Genomic DNA, 6,000 nt, shown 5'->3' with positions numbered 1-6,000 from the left:
ATTCTTGAGGAATTTTGCTTAATTATAAGAAGTATATGATGCGGCGTGCGGCCGCCCCTTGCTTTGGCCGCCCTTGTGCGGCGCACACTCTGCACACCTGCTAGGATCGGCCCTGCGCGTTTCCACGTTATGACAATCAAGAAGCGAATTAAAATTGCGCTCTACGCTTCCTATCAACCATATCGTTGCCAATACACATGAGTAAAGATGCGAATTAAATATTTTGCTCTGTGAATGGCAACATAGAATGGCATTTCATCATTTGTGATGTCATCGGCAAGAAATGTAAACAATGAAAGCGCAACGATTTAAGTAATTTTTTAAAAATATTAAACTGAAACAAATTATTTAAAAAATGGTTAGATCCTATGTTTATAAGCATGTTCTTTCAGATTTTTTTTTTTTTTAAATTTTGGAAACGACCCCATTCTAAGAAAGAAAGAAAAGTCAACAACTTTCGATTATTTTTCATTTGCGGGAAATTATTACTTTCTAAAACATACAAACAGAATAATTAGTAAGGGTGCAGTTTTTATTCACTTTTTAATAAAAATTTTGTTTGCACCTTTCATTTTCGAAGCAAATACTTCTCATTTACTTGTACATTATCATTATAATAAGAATTATGACTTCAGTCATATCGCAATTTCGCAAACCTTGCTTTTTTATTGCTCCGGACAAACAACGTAACGATTAGCAAGTCAAGCCCATAGTCAGAAGATATTTTCGGGTAGTGCCTTTCAGCCCCCCCCCCCCCCCGCACCAAAATCTAAAAGTATTGTACGTCGCAATAACCAGAAACACTGTAATTTCTATCTTCAGGGTAAGTCATCTATAGACAATTGATGACTAAGAATAAGAAATGAAGCTCAGCCAAATGATGACTCGTTCACAATAGCCCCCAATGAGTAGGGCCCTGTCGCAACTCGTGATTGCGAAAAACATAATTTGAATTCAAAATTTCAGAATTCAAATTAATTTTGAAAATTCTTTTTTTTTTTTTGTTCTCGCTGTACCAAACAACAACATGTTAAACGTAATGTAAATTTTGCTATTATGAAACAAAATTAGGCGACAACAGACGTTATTTTAACATCAAATAAGGTGAAAATTAATAGTAGGGGAATGTGGGGCAAATTGAAAGAGAGGGACAAAGTGAAAGAGCGAGGCACAGTGAAATAGTTACTCTCCTTTTAGAGCCAGTTACCTAGTAGTACTTAAACTATGTTATAACGCGTGTAGTCTATTCCATTTTAGAAAAAATTACCTCTGAAAACCAAGGAATATGAATATACAAGCAATTTTCAAAGATTGACATTCATATTGTGATATTTTGTTTTGAGGCAAAAACTAATTTTGTCATTATTGAGTCAGAAAGTTCTTGTTTTTAACATTTGAAACTTTAATTGAAACCGGTTAATATTCAATGCAGTATGCATTAGATTAATATTAAGCTTATTTGTATTTTAAATGCTTTGTACAGATAGTCAAGTGAACGCGAGGCAAAGCGGGTGGGGCGAAGTAAAATAGTTCATTTCATTTACGTATTCAATCTTCTATCATATCACTTACGTGTTCAGTTATGAATTAGTTCATTTACATTCGTTCGTTTAGTAATTCCCTTATCTATTCATCCATTTACTTTCTTCACATATTTACTTATTATCTATAAATTTATTCGTTTATTGTTTCTTTTCATTTTCTTTTCAGTTTCAGTTTCAGTGTTCAGTTATTAATTAGTTCATTTACATTCGTTCGTTTAGTAATTCCCTTATCTATTCATCCATTTACTTTCTTCACATATTTACTTATTATTTATAAATTTATTCGTTTATTGTTTCTTTTCATTTTCTTTTCAGTTTCAGTTTCAGTGTTCAGTTATTAATTAGTTCATTTACATTCGTTCGTTTAGTAATTCCCTTATCTATTCATCCATTTACTTTCTTCACATATTTACTTATTATTTATAAATTTATTCGTTTATTGTTTCTTTTCATTTTCTTTTCAGTTTCAGTGTTCAGTTATTAATTAGTTCATTTACATTCGTTCGTTTAGTAATTTTCCCTTATCTATTCATCCATTTACTTTCTTCACATATTTACTTATTATTTATAAATTTATTCGTTTATTGTTTCTTTTCATTTTCTTTTCAGTTTCTTCCAGTTTCTTTTCATTTATTAATTCATTTTCTTATTAACTCATTTGTTTGATTAAAATATCTTTAACAATCGAATAGAAAACATTTCATTATAATTTTTTTTTATTTTTCTCTTTGCCCCATGAAAAAAAGAAATGAAAATTTTCCACCTTTTTGGAAGGTATAAATTTGGTCAAAAATGAAAAATAATGCTTCAATGCAAGTTTTATGAAAAAATATATTGTTCTTTTTTTATGCAACGTAATTTTCAGAACAAATTTTCAATTTGTTCATTTTGAAGTAAGTAGCCTCTATTATTTCACATTACCCCATGTTCCCCTACTGTATTTCGGGGAGAGAAAAGAGGGGGAAGGTGAACAAAGGTGGACTGGGCTCCTCAAGAGGGCGCCAACCTTGACTTAAAAAGGGCGCAGAAAAAAAAAAACCCCGAAGGCTCAGAAAAAAGAAACAGAAGGCACAAAAAAGAAAAAAAAGCCGAAGGCACAAAAAATAAATAAATAACAAAAATAAAATAAAAATAAGAAAACCCGAAGGCGCTAAAAATAAATTAATGAAAAAAACAGATAAAATAATAAAACAAAATTAAAATATTTTTCAAAAAAAAAAAAAAAGACAAAAACAAAAACAAACAAACAAAAAAATAAGCGACAACGACACAAAAGGCGCACAGAAAAAAAAAAAAAAAGATAGCACAAAGAAAAAATGAAATAAAACCGAAAAGGCACAGGTTTGCCCAAAGGCGCACAGGCTTGAGAGTGCCAAAAAAAAAAAAAAAACAGAGGAGTACACGTTCGAGGACACAAATAATGTAATATAAATAGAATTTTATCCAAAAAAAAAAAAGCTCAAGAGCGGAGGGGAGGGATAATCCGCACACGGTTGAGGGTGCATGTGCAAAAGAAAAACCAAATGAGCCCAAGTTTAAAGGTGAAAAAGAGAAAAAGTTCGTGCAGGTGTGCAGGGTACGAAAAAAAGGGGGGGGGGCGAAGTCGCAGTTTTAAAGGAGGGGAAAAAAACCCGAAGGCGCTCATCTTTAAGAAAATAAAATGAAAGTTTTGGAGGGCACAAATAAAACAAAATGAAAATGAAAATTTTCGGAGGCAAAAAAAAAAAAAAAAAGATGCACAGGGTCGAGGACACGAAAAAAGCGATGGTGGTGAGGTTTGAGAGTGCAGGGAAAAAAAACCCAACTCGCACAGGCTTGAGGTCGCAAAAAAAAAAAAAAAAAGAAAGAAAGAAAGAAGAAAAAAGAAAATGAAGGCGTTCAGAATCAACGGGGGGAAAAAAAACCCTTATGTGCATAGGTTTTAGGGCGCAAAAAATGATGGCGCAGGGAGGTCGAATGAAATATGGGAGGTTGGGTGGCGCCCCTGAAGTTATTTTTGAAAACATAAGGGCTATATTATTGTATTTTAAAAGTACTGATTAAATGCCTCAAAAATTGGGTCGCATGGTGACCGTAGACACTATCGGGATACCCATCGGGGGATGGGGGCATGGTGCAGACTGTACCATTGAAAAGGAAGGGGTTGTTTTAAGGAGTTTTTTTTTTTTTTCCTTTTTAGGGCCCTCACTCTTCTGGGGAGATTATCATGTTGTTTGGGTGGGGGGAGGGAGGGGTTCGCCAGCTCCCTCGGGAGAGATGTACATCTCTAGACCCTCTTTAAATTCAAAGTTCCATTTTTATGGAATGACTTAAAAAAGTTTTCTATTCGAACTTTTAATTTAAAAAAAAATAGCAATCCACGCTGTAAGAAATCATTTTTTGTCAATCAATCATGAATTTTTAATTTTTAGAAGTGAGAGGACGAATGTTCTCCCCGCTATACGAGCTCTCTATTGGGGGGGGGGATTTCAATGACGCAGACTGTGTCATGAAACTTTTTATGGTGTGTTTTAATCGAGTTCTTTTTTGGGGGGGAAGGGGGGCACCCATCCTTTTCCTATTGAACTGTTTATTATTTTTTTATTGAAGATCAAAAAAGTGAGAAAAGAAGAGAGAAAAGAAATCCAAAAAAAGAAAAAGAAAAAAGGAGAGACTTTCAATCAAGCCAATTGGACTTCTTTTTTTCACGAACGCATGGTTGCTCATTTAATAAAAGGCAATACAAGCACCAAGCACTCCCATCACAACCTCACAAAGCTGCAGCTATCCAGAGACTTATTCGGTCTCATTGGGAGTTTATTCAATCTGGATGAGCCGTAATCGAATTTTTTGCAAAGATATTGATTTTACGTGGAAATAGATGAAAACCCACGAAATCCCGAAGCGTTACACGAAATAATCAGTTACGTTTCGGAATTATTTTTAGTAATGAATCTGCAGGTCCCACGTTAATCAGGTCGAGGAAAGGGATTACTAGATCCTTATCGATTCGTTTTAAGTCGCCAAAGGTAGCTTATTTAAAACTTCAATCTTGGAACACTACAGCAAGGGAGTCCCCTAAAATTAATGAAAAATGAAAATCGATTGAAATTTAGTTTTTGGAACTTCAATTTCAAAAAACTGCCAATGACTCCCTGAACATATTCACCTAAGACAACCAACACTCGCATGTTTAAGGGTGCTCTTCACTGAGAGTCTGAAAGCTTCGGATCCAATGCTAACCTACGGGGAAAGTTAAAGGTTATTTTACAATATTCCTTTGAAGTTTTCGGGTCAATTTTTTTTCTGAGTATTTTTCAAGCCTATGTCTGTGTATATTAGTTTTTACTTTTTTGATACGTCCATTCTTCGATTTTTTAAAATTCGAGAAAAAATGAATTTCTTCGAAAACGAGGTACTGTTGGACCTTTCGCTCTGTAAAAAAGCTGCAAATCGTGCTATCGAAATTTTAAGAACGCCCCAACACGCAAAATATTTCCAGCTCTCTTTTGAGACTAAGTTTGAAATGATGCGACCATTTCTAAAAAAATATCGGAGTTCCAACCATCTGAAATATTTTCGAAAAAGCTCAATTTCTCTACTAAGCCACGCCCTTCACTGGTCCCTCCTTTCTTGAGGGGAAAAACCGGGTGAGGTGTATAAGATTTACGATCATTAGCGCAAACGACCGTTTCCATTTACTACTCCCCTCTTTTCCGGAGGCATTTTTCAATGAAGGAATGAATGAGTGCTTTTGAAAGTGAATCCACATGCTTGGAAACATCTTCACGATTTGATTTGTGTTTAGAAAGGATATAGTTTTTAAAGAGTGCTTCTGAGATAATTCTTGTGAATTCTTGTGCTAAATGACCTCCTGAATCCAAATATGACCACCTTTTCCCATTCGCACGTCCCGCTTTTTTGGAAATGTCGCCCGCAATTTTTTTCAGTTTTTGAGTTTCATAGCCATTATTTTTATTTGGAGGGGAAGTTATCGTTATATTATACATTAATACTTTTCTGAGGGGCTAGAGAGGTGCTACGTTTGTACGCAAGAACATATGAAGGAAATTGGTTAACACATGGGGGGTATTACCACTTATTATATTTTTAAAATCATCAAAATCCATCCTTTTTTCTAGGGGTTTGTTTTACAATTTTTTCCCTTATTTTTTGGCATGAAACCAGAGTATAGGACTCACACCTATAAACCCTATATCCGAAAAAAAAAATTTCACGTTGTAAATTAAAAAAAAAGGAAGTATCGCATTTTGCGTAAAGTTGCATCGCAGACCTTCAGTGAAGAACCTTTTCGTGTTATTCAAATTCATTCACGGATATAATTAAGATTAAAATTATCTTAAGTATGCTTATAATATAGCATTAATGAATATTTCTATTTCTGGGGATGCACTACCCCCATTACTTTTCACAACATCAAGAAGGCATAAACAATGGAGCTGGTGCATCCAAAGAA

The sequence above is a fragment of the Uloborus diversus genome, chromosome 9, assembly GCF_026930045.1.
Source record: "Uloborus diversus isolate 005 chromosome 9, Udiv.v.3.1, whole genome shotgun sequence".
Classification (NCBI taxonomy): domain Eukaryota; kingdom Metazoa; phylum Arthropoda; class Arachnida; order Araneae; family Uloboridae; genus Uloborus; species Uloborus diversus.
Note: the sequence above shows the minus strand (reverse complement) of the source record.